At 36.0% G+C, this 13800-nt stretch overlaps 1 pseudogene; it reads left to right on the top strand.

Annotated features, from left to right (window-relative positions):
• The window catches only part of LOC111241179, a 5304-nt pseudogene extending 1694 nt beyond the window's left edge, over positions 1–3610 (top strand).
• The last annotated feature ends 10190 nt before the right edge of the window (positions 3611–13800 follow it).

The raw sequence follows: 13800 nt of genomic DNA on the forward strand, positions 1-13800 counted from the left end.
ACCATTCAACATAAAGGCAAAAAGATTATCTTGAGCCCTCTTACACCATCACAAGTGCGAGAGGATCAAATAATACTTAAGAAGAAGTTGGATGGTGAGAAAAAGCTCCACTCTAACAAAGTTTCCAAAGAGAAGAAGTTGAGTTTGGTCGAATGTGCCTCAACCAATGAAATTGTCCCACCACACTCTTCTAAAAATCTTTTCCTTGGACAACCTCACTTTCTTCTCTATTGTAAGGAGGCACTTCTTTCCATAAATCATCCACTTAATTCTCATCCAAAGGGGTTACAAAAGCTTTTGAAAGAATTTGATGATTTATTTCCTAAAGAGGTTCCAAGTGGTTTACCACCTCTTCGGGGAATTGAACATCAAATTGATTTGATTCCTGGAGCCAGCCTTCCCAATAGGCCAGCTTATAGGACTAACCCTACAAAAACCAAAGAGATAGAGAAGCAAGTTCATGATTTATTGGGAAAAGGGTGGATAGAGAAAAGCCTTAGCCCTTGTGCGGTGCCAGTGTTGTTAGTCCCTAAGAAAGATGATTCTTGGCGAATGTGTACAGATTGCAGGGCTATTAATAACATTATAGTCAAGTAAAGGCACCCTATTCCTAGATTGGACGATATGTTTGATGAATTACATGGAGCAAACATGTTCACCAAGATTGATCTTAAAAGTGGGTATCATCAAATCAGAATTAAAGAAGGAGATGAATGGAAAACCGCTTTTAAGACCAAATTTGGCCTCTATGAATGGTTAGTCATGCCTTTTGGCTTAACCAATGCTCCTAGTACCTTCATGCGACTAATGAATCATGTCCTTCAGGAGTACATAGGCAACTTTGTTGTAGTCTACTTTGATGATATTCTAATCTATAGCAAGGGTCTTAAGGAACATCTTCTTTATGTTAGGAAAGTATTGATTTTGCTTAGACAACACCATTTATTTGCCAACTTTGACAAATGTACCTTTTGTCAAGAGAGTGTTATTTTTCTAGGCTTCAAAGTTGGGAAAGAAGTTGTACATGTTGATCCTAGCAAAATCAAGGCTATCCAAGAGTGGCCTATCCTCAAAACAGTGGGAGAAGTAAGAAGTTTTCTAGGTCTAGCAGGTTTCTATAGACGATTTGTAGAAAATTTCTCTACTATTGCTGCTCCCCTCAATGAACTTTTAAAGAAGGATGTGCTATTCAAATGGGATGAGAAACAAAGTCTAGCCTTTGAGACCTTAAAGCATAAGTTAACACATGCACCCATTCTACACTTACCAGATTTTTCCAAAGCTTTTCAAGTAGAATGTGATGCTTCTGGGGTAGGAATAGGCGCTGTTCTTATACAAGAAGGTCATCCAATCGCTTATTTTAGTGAAAAACTTAGGGGACCTACTTTGAACTATCCTACCTATGACAAAGAACTTTATGCCCTCATTCGAGCATTGAAAACTTGGGAGCATTACTTGGTGTCTCAAGAGTTTATAATAAACACTGACCATTAATCTCTCAAGTATCTTAAAGGGCAAGGAAAGCTGAACAAGCGACATGCAAAGTGGATTGAGTACCTTGAGCAGTTTCAATACGTCATCAAACATAAAAAGGGGAGTACTAATGTTGTTGCAGATGCTTTATCTAGACGACATGCATTGCTAGTTACTCTAGGATCACAAATACTAGGTTTTGATGACATNAAACAACTTTATGACACTGACCCTACCTTTGCATCCACTTATGCATCTTGTCTTAAGAAGCCATTCGACGGATTCTACATTTCTGAGGGGTATCTTTTTAATAAAGGAAAACTATGCATACCCCAAGGATCTATTTGAAAGCTTCTTATCAAGGAAAGTCATGGTGGAGGACTCATGGGCCATCATGGAGTTGATAAAACTCTTCATACATTGAAAATAAAATTTTATTGGCCATACATGAGAATAGATGTCCAAAAGCATTGTTCTAGTTGCATAGCTTGTTTACAAGCTACGTCTAAGGTCATGCCTCATGGACTCTACCTTCCTCTCCCAATAGCTAGTACCCCATGGGAAGACATTAGTATGGATTTTGTCTTAGGTCTCCCAAGAACTCAAAAGGGGTTTGATTCCATCTTTGTGGTGGTTAATATATTTAGTAAAATGGTTCATTTTATACCTTGAAACAAAGTAGATGATGCTAGCTATATAGCAACAATCTTCTTTAAAGAAGTCGTTAAATTGCATGGACTACCCAAAACTATAGTTTCTGATAGAGATGTTAAGTTCCTTAGCTACATTTGGAAAACACTTTGGGCCATGCTAAGAACTAAACTACTATTTTCTACTACATGTCACCCATAAACTGATGGGCAAACAGAAGTAGTAAATAGGTCTCTATCCACTCTATTAAGGGTAATGTTGAAGGGCAATATTAAAAATTGGGATGATCACCTACCTCATATAGAGTTTGCTTATAATAGAGTAGTTCACAAAACTACTAAACTTTCTCCTTTTGAGGTTGTTTATNGTTTTAANCCTCTCACACCTCTTGATTTACTTCCTCTTCCAGAATCATCTTCTTTTCTTCATAAGGAAGGTCTTTCTAAAGTGGAATTTATCAAAAAGTTGCATGAGAAGGTTAAAACCCATATTGAAAAACAAACTCAAAAGTATTTTGAATACAACAACAAAAGGAGAAAACAAGTAATTCTTAACGAGGGAGATTTAGTTTGACTTCACTTGAGAAAAGATAGATTTCCTTCTCAACGTAAATCCAAATTAAGCCCAAGAGGTGATGGACCTTTCAAGGTGGTCAAGAAAATTAATGATAATGCATATCAGTTAGACCTTCCCGAAAGTTATGGCGTCAGTCCTACTTTTAACATTTGTGACTTAATTCCTTTCACAGGAGATGCCCAACAGGATTCCCAATATCTGAGGTCAGATCTTTTTCAAGAGGGAGGGACTGATGGAGGACCATCCAAGATCAACATAGGTCCTTTAACAAGAGCCATGTCCAAGAGAATCCAAGAGGAAGAGGGAGTACTCACTACTTTACTTTTATGAAGTATTAATTACTAAACACCTCTTTCTCTTTGCTAAATAAACTTTACATTGTTTTGTAGGCCTTTAATAAAGAGGAGACACCATGTACATATAGCTAAGGAAGGCTGCCAAGAAGGACAACCAAGGAATCACAAAAGGAATCCAGATGGCGCCCCAGCGCCAGATACTGTAGAGTGTTCTTCTTCACTTGGATTGCTGACCTGACATGCTGTACCTTGCGTCCCAAGTCTCTCAAATTGCATAGCTTCACTTGGATTACACTTAGAGTAGCTTGCTTAACACGTTTTTGAGTCACTCCTTCATCTATAAAAGGAGGAATTTTCTCTTTGTAACACTTCAACTTTGTAACTTAATGAAATGTTGTTGAGATTTCTCCAGAATCATTTTTCAGAGTTCAAACACTTATGCCTCTTCTGCATCCTCTCCACTAGCTTCCTTCCCTCTTGGAAGGCTTTCGGAGCTTAAGAATCCTTACTTCTTCCACACACCTTCATTGAAGCCTTCATCAAACACCTTCCGTGCTTCATGTTGCACCTTCATTCCATTGCCAGCTTTGGACTTGGAGGTAGTTCGTGATTGAATTCCAAGAGAGCTTCCATCACTAAGCCATCAAAAGATACCAACCTTAAGACTTTTTGGCCTTTAAATAGAGCATAAAAATAATAGAAAACAAGTCCAAGCCTAAACATATCATAAAAATAACATAAAACAGGTTCAAGCCCGCGTCCAAACCGCTCAGCGCTAAAAAATGGCGCTCAGCGGTTTGCCCCAAAATCGCTCAACGCCCAAAACCACCGCTCAGCGCTCTGGTCAACATTCTGGTCAACTGGTTGACTTTTCTGGTTGACTAGTTGACTTTTCTAGTTGACTATTGATTTTTTTTTGTTGACAGGTTGACTTTTCTGCATTATATTTGACTTTTCTGCACTGCAACCCTTAATACTTCAACCTTTCTTTCAATTCATTCCAAAAACCTAGAAAATCAAGGGAATCTAATGATAAAATCGTAAAACATGTCCTCAACTCTTTTATTCACAAAACTAAAGAAAAATCATGTGTCAAAACAAGTTTCTAAGTCAACAAGGGTGCATTTGATATCAAAATTAAGAATGAAAATAATGGTTTTTCAACCGTTATCACATTGCTATTTTACACTTATTATTGATGCAAGTTATCTGTCATGGTGATTTATGTGATAGTCAATATACTATGTAGAGTCAAATTGGATCAAGTAGCTCAATCTCAACTATTGGCTACTTAAAACCTAAAAAGTGTACTAAATAGGTGTCAATTTTGAAATTGACCTAAAGAAACCTAAGAATGTGTAATGTTCTTATCCTAACAAGTTTAAAGTACTTAAATAAAGCTAAGAAAGACGTCAAATTGGATGAAGTATGTAAATCTCAAATTTTGGCTACTTAAAACCTAAAAAGTGTACTAAATAGGTGAGAAAATGGGAATTCTCCTAAAGTAACCGAAAACTGTGTAATCTTGTTATCCTAACAAGTTTAAAATACTTAAATGAAGCTAAAAAAAGATTTCAAATTGGATCAAGTAGCTCAATCTCTTCTGTCGGCTTCTTCCTCATATATGGAAGTATTTGAGTCACTAGAAGAATCGTCATCTTCACTTTGATGTTCTAAGAGATAAATAGACCTTTTGTGAGAACATTCAGAAGAATAATGTCTTTGTTCTCCATACTTAAAACATCGGGTCTCCCTACTCTTTTTTTCTCGTGAAGGTTCGTGGTGAGATATTTCTTTTCCTTTTCCTCGCTCTATCTCTTTGATGGGTGTCGCACCCCATTGTTGACTCTCTAGCAAGTGTACCAGATCGTTTCAAGTAATATAATCGGTAAAACCCAATATCGTTCTTCCCAAGAGACTCGAAAGGCCTTATCGTTCATGTAAGTTGAAATCGTAAGACTTGTAAAGAAAATTAATTGGTGGGAATGCAAAAACACAAAATAAACATGCAAATGCGGTTGATTCAATTGATAATAAAAAGACTATGGATGAATGGAGTTGTTGGGGGTTTACAATTTCATCTTATCCGCTCTCTCTTATCTACTCCTCTTGTTTAATTTGCTTTGTTATCTAATTGTCATGCAAACTTTCTTGGCCTACCCTTAACCCGATCCCTCGATGAAAAGAGCCTATTACTAAGGTTTAAACCCTCATTTGGTCCTCATATTTGTGTGTCAATCTCAATTTGGTCATCGTATTTTTTTTTGTCTCAATCGGGTCCTATAATTTGTAAAAATGAGGCAATTAAGCCCTCTCCGTTAAGTTTTCTCTTACGGTGTTAAAAGATGCTCAGCTGTATTTTTTTTAAAATGATATGCCATTATGTATTAAATTAAATCGATTATGTGTTAATTACACGTGGAAAAGTTAATTCTTACCATAAAAAATTTCCATTAAAAAAAAAATTCCCACCCATTAACTTCGTCTTCTTCACAAAAACCCTAACCCTAACCGTCAGCATGCGCCGCTAGCATGAGTCCACCGTCTCTCTTCGTCTTCTCTGGAAACAACCCTCTTTACTCGCCTTACTCACCCATGGAGGAGGAACCGTTATGTTCTCAACATAGACATCAGCTGAGTATACATCAAAAGCAATATCAGAGTCAGATGTAGAAGGAGAGTCATAGTCATAGGCACAGGCAGAAGAAATAGTATCCACACAACCAAGATAGGTAGACATGGGAAAGAAGGGGGAAAAGAAGAATGCGATGAAAATATGCCACTAAAGCTACCTAAATGCAACACACAATGACGAACACACAAAACGGAACAACACACTCACAACACGACACAAAACACAACATAAACTAACACAACAAAAGACTTAAAACCGAACCCTTGGTCCCCGACAACGGCGCCAAAATTTTGATTGGTGTCGTCGCCCATGCAAAATTTAATGTGCATAAAAGAATGCAGTATAGACTAGGAAGTGACTCCTAGGTCGTCTATCAAGGGCCAAATGTGGTTCGAGAATTAGGTTAGACAATAAGGGGGGGGGGGTTTGAAAGGTTTTGTGAATGCGGATGAATTAAATTAAAATGCAGATGCAAACAGAAAGGTAAACACAAATGTAAACAGACACGGAAACAGAAATGTAAAAACGGAATCAAATACAAAATGAAAACGGTTGGTCATTAACTCAATTACAATGCTTCCTATCACAGATTAAGGACAAGTACACACTACTCCAATCCAAATCCAACACGAATCACCCAACTAAGAAAAGGCTAATTCGGTCTTCAAATTGCAAACTAAGCGAATGTGATGAGTGGTTATTTCTTGAACTATATATAGTTTATTACACTTAAATAAACCAGGGAATTGTGTTTAATTGTCTCTTATTTCCCTGTTTTCCGAATTCTGCTAATTTGGGTTTTCTGAGCTGATTAAGTGTATTTTGGTTGCAGGGAAATTTTGGGAAACATCATTTGGAGCATTAGGGATGGTGGCGTGATCATTCAAGACTCAACATGTAGTCACTTCCATTTTAATTAAGTTGTAATTTCGTTTTCTAGAAGCCCTTAATTGGAATTAGGTGTTTTGGACCCCTTTAGGGGCATTTTTGTAAAAGCCAATTATGGGGCCATGTGGCATCCCTTTAGGGCTGACTTGTAGTGTGTGGACCTCACCAAAATTAAAAATCTCGGTCATATGGGGTGGGAAAACCGAGCCACACACTAACATTTCCATATTCATGTTTTTGGTTTCATTCTCCTAGGCTTTCTCTTGTTTTGAACAAGCTCTCATGGGTGCTTGCTTGGTGCCACGGTTTGGACCGTTTTCAATGAATGTTATGCAGATTTTCTTCTTCCCTTGACTCACTCTTGGCTGTCTTAACTCATTGGTGGTGGAAATCCATTCATTCCTTCTTCCATTTGCTTGTTTTTGATGTTTGAAGCTTGAGCCTTTAAGCTTTTCTTTGCATTTCCATGGTGATTGTTGGGTTTGAGTGACTTTAGATTTTCGTTTTTCCTCTCCTTTACTGCTGTTCCTCACGTTTTTCTTTGTATTTTGGTTGGTTGGTTGATGAAAATGAGGTTCTATGTGAGTTTTGGGTTAAAGAGAGCTTAAGGTGTTGTGTGGGTGTTGTGGGTTTAGCTCTTTTCTTCAATATTTCGGTTTTGATGTTTGAAAATAGTTTGGAACAAGAGTTTGATGATGTTATTGGGGCTGGACATTGCTTGAGTTGAATGATATAATGTTATTTTTGTTTTTGCACAAGAGCTTGAAGAAATGGAAGATTGGGTTGAGTTGAAGTAGTAGTAGTGTGGGTTTATTGTCTTGAATGGAGTTGAACTTTGAAATGGGGTTTCTTGGGTGTGTGTTTTTGGTGTGAGGAAGAAGAAAGAGCTTGAGGAGTGTGTTTGAGAGTGAAATTGTCGTGGTATGTGTTGGAGAGGAGGAGAGATGAGTGCATTTAATTTTTACCATTTTTGGACCAACAAAAAAAGATGCTAGTTTTGGCTAAAGGAAGGTTTCCTTTTTGGTCTTGCCCTTAGTTTGCAATCTGCCGAGAATTACAAGAGAATGGATGTGTTTTGTAGTTTGTTTTCCTTGCTTTGACTTTGCTTACATGGCACATTTGTTAGACCATCCAAGTATATTCCATTTGTACATTGGTTTTTGAAGCAACTTTTGTAGAAGTCTCTTGCATTGGTCACGTAAATTGTGTGCTTAGGTGTGTAAATTCATTTCTTTGCTGCATGAAGAAGGCTAAGGCGCGGTTTTCAATTGGATGTTTAAGCATATTTTAATTTGTTTTGAGAATTGCTGCACATGAGACAAAAGACAACACATTTGGTGGTTAAGTGAAGATAAAATTTTGGAGTTGGACCCTTTAACATTTCCCACGGCCATGTGCTCTTTCTTTGGCCAATTGGACTTTTAAATTCATTTTTTAATTTCCATCATGTCAAGTAATTTTTTAGGATTAAATTAGGCTTGTTGGTTTCCTTGCTTTTTAATTAATTTGGTTGATAGGTTGAGTTTAATGTGTTTGAATTAGTGTGAAGTTTAATTAATTTTAATTGTGTTTGTTAAATTGTTTTCAAGAGTATTTGATATTTGAATGTGGTCTAAGATTTTTAATAGTGCTAGTTTAATTACCATGCTAGCTTTAATTAGTTTGTTTGCATCTGTGTCTTTATATTGAGATCGTTAAATTTTGCAACACACTTTCAAACCCCCCCTTTCGTGTTAGACGCGATTCTCGAACCGCAAAATTGGTCTTTGGGAGACGACCTAGGGGTCATTCCCTAGCTATACCGCATTTCTAATATGCAATCAAATTTGTATGGGCCGCGACACCCATCAGAATGCAATGCACAAATCTAATCAGTCATGCACCGTACAGTCTAATCAACTAAGCGAAGATCAAACACCGATTAGGCAACTAAGCGTATACCTAATCGCAAGCACACAACAGATTAAATGTTAAGCCAAATCAGAGCAGCAACATGACAATTAAAGTGCAGAAGTCTCATGAAAACAAAGTAATCTTATTAACGACCAACCCACCAACCTAAGCTAACATCGCAAGTAAATTAACACAATCAAACAAACTAGACAACATTAAAGTAAATGATAATGCTAAACCTAACACTGCAATAGACAAATATTCAAACATAATTAAAGCTATTAAAATGCAAAACTTGAGCTAAAAAGTAAATTGCATATTGCGGGAATAAAACCAATGACTAAAATCCAAGATGAATAAATTCTCTTCTTCCAAAATATGAATTACCATGCAACTGCTTCAAATGAAAATGAAAATGATTTCTTCTTCTCGGTTCCAACATGAATAAAGAAAAAAAAAATAAGAAAACTTGATGCAACCATGTGCTATTTTCTTCCAGCCAAATGAAAAGTATATTCAATAAAAGTGAGCCTTTCGAAAAAAGAAACACATGTACCTCTCTAAATGCAAAGAAAATCACCGTGGTGCACTTCTTTCAACTAAAATGAATAAGCCCTTTCTCTAAAAACTATGAGTCATCACCGTATACTTTTTGCTAAAGGAATTTTTCTAAAGAAAAAGAATGTGCTTAAATTAATCCATCATGACCCATGACACCTTCTGCTCCTTGCTTTTCTAAAAGTAAAGAAAATGAAAACTGCATCCGTGAAGCTAAATGAAATTAAATAAACCATGACCAAATGCTCTAAACCGTGACATGTGCTTTCTCCAAATGAAAAACAGCAAGTGCTAAATCCAAGAAACCTTTCCCAACCGTAACACTATTCTTAAAGCAAAGAAAATAAATGCAAATGGAAATAAAATGATTTAATCCACCGTGCACTTTCCTATTAATCACCGTTTATGCTTTCTAATAGAAAATGAAAATAAATGTTCAAAGTGCTGGATGATACTTGGCTGAAGACATTAGATGCAAATTAAATGCTGCAATAAAACTTCAATAATAAAGAAAAATGCATAAACCCCGAATTGAAAATGGAGCGTCCCCTTTCCTGTCAGCTTCTACATTTTTTTAAACTTTAAAAAAAATATCTCCATGGGTGGCGGCTGGATGTTAGCCCTCAAGCACCGTCCCTCCTTCAACCATAATCAATCTCCATCCACACGGTTTAAAGAAAAATGATGTCCCTTCCTCTTCCAGCTGAGAGCATAAAATTGGTGCCAAATGAAAAGTGAATTTTCAGAGTAAGTGGCGGCTAGTTGGTGATCCCTAGGACCATGTGTCCTAATAAAAGTGGGTGGGGTCCACCTAAAAATAAAAGGAAACCCTAGGGCAAGTGTCCTACAATTTTGGGCCCAACAACATTTTTCTAAAATTGGCCCAAGATGCAAAGAGTTTGTCTAAAAAGTTTTAAACAACTAAATTACAATACAATTAATTTTAAAATGTATAATTGGAGAGTCTTGAATTAATTTGTCTCCATCCCAATGCATCAAAAGATATCTCCAAAATTTCCATGCAATTAAAAATGCAATTAATCAGCTCATAAAATTCAAATTAACTAAAATAAGAATTTTCGATCAATTTAAGCATAATTAGGAAAAACGGGAAAATACCGCACAATTAAGCACAATTCCCTGATTTATTTAAGTGCAATAAACCAAATACAGTCAAGAAAATATCGTCTCATCACTTACCAATCTCACTTATTCCCAACTTCTTCCCTTTTCTTTTACATTGAGCTCACTTTCATGCTTTTCTTCTTTTCTTTTCTTTTTCTTATGCATTTTTCTTTTTCAACATTTGAGCTCAATGCTTTACAATTGCTCTTCAATTTTCCCTCATACAATCCCAAACCTTAACCTTTTCCACACATACAATTAAGCTCAACCCAACTCAAGGTAAAGAATTTCAAATCAAGGGTTCTCATCCTGTTTAAGGCTAAGGTTCAAAAAGGGTATAATATTTCAAGCACTTTGGGTGAAAATTTGGTTAGAGAAGGGTTTTCAAAAATGGCCTTGATCATATACTGGTTTGGCCAAGTTATTCAAACACTGTGTTTATACTGGTTTGGCCAACAATGCCTACATCTAGTGTCCTTCCACCCCCGGAAGTAAATGCACTATAATGGTTGAGGTTTTTACAACAAGGAATTTATAGAAGCACCACGCAAAAATATAAATCTCCTCTCTAATCCAAAACCAAATATAGCTGCACACAAAAAACTAGAATTGCAGCAAGAATCCCCTCTCCTGCAATCTGTACCCACGTTAAACAATCCTCAACGTGTCACCAACACTCTTAACATGATGCCAAGCCTATCACAGCAGACTTCACAGGTTGCCAAGCCTTCAATCAAAAACCAGCAGTCATCCGCAGGATGCCAAGCCTATCAAGATCAAACCAGAAGCACCTCTTTGTGCAGATATTGATCAAACAGTGAGAACGATGACTTCTCCTTCTGAATTCCTCTCAAGCAAGATCACCTTCGTCTTCTTAGAGAATTCTTGGAGCTTCTAACGAATTCAATCTGAAACAGGAAAATGAAAATGTCAGATCACAAAAGTCACAGAATAATTCGCGTTCTGTAAACAAAAGGAAAAAGAAAAATTGAAAACCTTAGTTTAAATGGCCTAGTATGCCATCTTTTGTTTCTCTTTCTTTTAAGTTTTCCTTGTACGTTCTTATCATTGTAATATCTTTTTTAAGGAAATGAAATCAGTTTTTTGAATCAATCAAGTTGCGTTTAATCTGTTTGAATAATATCTTATATATTGATTGATTAATTCGACTATGTCCTGTTTGAAGTCAACTATGGTTATTCTGTCATGCATCTTTACATATTGACTTCTATTGTTATTTGATTATAATTCTTGCTTAACCAAAATGCTTGATCTAGAAAAGGTTGTTGAAAGGTTCTATAGGAAAGACATTGCTTTGGAAGCTACAAATGGAATTCAACATTTGAGAAGCAATGCATTCGACTGATGATTTAGAGCATTCGACTGCGTATAACAGGGTTAACAATTCCATATCTGGAATCTGGTTTTATCTTTACTGAATACTTAAATCCAATATATTATGTTATTCTCTCTGCTTTTATCTGTTGCAATTATCTAAATTGAGATAATATTGTGAGATTGTGGATGTTTGTATGATTGATCATCTAAATTGTTTGATATCATGTCTTTGATACAAATATGTGCTTAGCTGTTGATTAAACTGTGATATTCTACATTATGCATATGATTTGATTTTATTATGCATGATGGCAGGGGGAATATCACTTTTTACACATTTTACATCACATGCCAACATTTCAAGGGGAGTTAACATTGTTTTGTGATGAAATTGTGGTTATGAGAGCATCATTGTATTTTACGAATTGCATATCTTTCTGATGCATCTCTATTTTCAAATTTGCATAAATATCTAAAGCATTCCTTTTTTTATTAATGCAAAAAGGGGTAGAGATATATAAGAGTATGAGAGAAAGTATTAAAGCTTTGTGAAATGGGGAGATTTCTGTTTTCTGTCTCATACTTCATTTGCTTGATATTATGTTGCTTATGCAGAGTAATTGAACTGTGCTAAATCTTTTGCTATAAGGTATTACTCTGTTGTGTATTGAACTGTACAAACATGGTTGAGTTATTAATCACAGTTATGCATCATAAAAAAAGGGGGAGATTGTTGAGATTGTTGACAACAAAAACTCTATATCAATCTAGTTTTTTATGATGACAACACTATGCTTAATAACAGTACATATATTGTTGCATTACATGTTCTCTGCTGTATTGATTGGTATATTTGATGAACATGTTTGATGTACTTTGATGTATGTTCCTGTGTTGATTGCTTGATATATTTGTGGAACATGCTTATATGATTATGTGCAATGTGAACTGCTTTATCAAAAATATTTTAATGCACATTCTGGAAACTGAAAAATCACAAGCACTTTTATAAGCTTATAATTGTGTGACAAAGTTCTAATATAGTCGAATACATCTGTAATGGATTCGACTATTCTAAAACCTTTGTACAGATTTTGAGAATCAGTGCTCTGTAATGTTTTGAATTGAAAAGAATTTCAAAATGTTTTTCCATGTGTTAGTCGACTCTGTCCAGAGTACATTCGAATGTATTATTGATCTGTTCTGGAATTCTGTCATGCTTACACGCTCCAACGGCTATATTTTTAAAAGTTAGTTAAGCATTGATGACTTGGTCAACTGTATTGTATGTGTGTAGATTCATGTTGACTGAGAGCCTCTATGTTGACTGTCTGTTATAATTGTATTAATACAGTCGACTGAATTAGTAGGCTATAATCTGACTGACAGAAAACTATAAATTGGCTGAACACGATTTGTTCAGAGACTTTTGATGATCTAACATTTTCATTCTTGTTTCAGATTGAATTCTCTGTGTTAATGATAACGGTCTAAAAACCGTTATTTTCATACTTAAATTTGATATTAAAACACACCTTTTATGGCTTAGAATGAGCTTAAAATCAAGTAAAACACTTATTTGAGTGTTCTGAGAGTGAAAAGTTGGTTTTAGAGATATTATGCTTGTTTTTACATTGTTTTGCAGGGTTTTAAGGTGAATTGAAGATATAAGTGAAGTAAGGTGGACTTAGACCGATGAAAGAAGGAGAAAAATGATGAAAAGAAGGGTCAAGAGAGCCACTGAGTGCCAGAATGGACCGCTGAGCGCTCAAAACAATTAGAGGGAAACCGCTCAGTGGCAAAACTAACTGCTGAGCGGTCAAAGCGGCTAGAGGGAAACCGTTGAGCGGTGAACTTAGGCGCCTGGGCGGTTGTTGACAAATTGGCAAGTGTACCAAATCGTACAAGTAATATAAATGGTAAGACCAAGTATCGTTTTTCCCAAGAGACTCGTATGGCTTTCTCGTTCGCGTGAATTAAAATAATAAGACTTGAAAAATAAAAATTAATAAATTGTTTTTGAGACAAAATATATTAACATGCAAAGATAAAATTGATTCAATTGACAAACGAAAACAATGGAGGAATGGATGTTGTTGGGTACTAACAATTTCATCTATTCCGCTCTCTCTTACATACTACCCTTGAATATTATATTGATTCAATTGTTATGAGACTTTCTTACCCTCCCCTTAACCCGATCCCTCGGCGAAAAGGGCCTAATATTAACTACTGGCTTGCTATCCCTAGCCTCCTATAGTAATTAATACCGCATTATAAACAGAAGTTAGCGCAAATGATCGTCCTACCCCTATCCCTAGGTGGTATTGCAAAATCAAGAGATTACTCACCAGTTCATGTCATTAC

The sequence above is a fragment of the Vigna radiata genome, unplaced genomic scaffold, assembly GCF_000741045.1.
Source record: "Vigna radiata var. radiata cultivar VC1973A unplaced genomic scaffold, Vradiata_ver6 scaffold_271, whole genome shotgun sequence".
NCBI classification, from domain to species: Eukaryota; Viridiplantae; Streptophyta; class Magnoliopsida; order Fabales; family Fabaceae; genus Vigna; species Vigna radiata.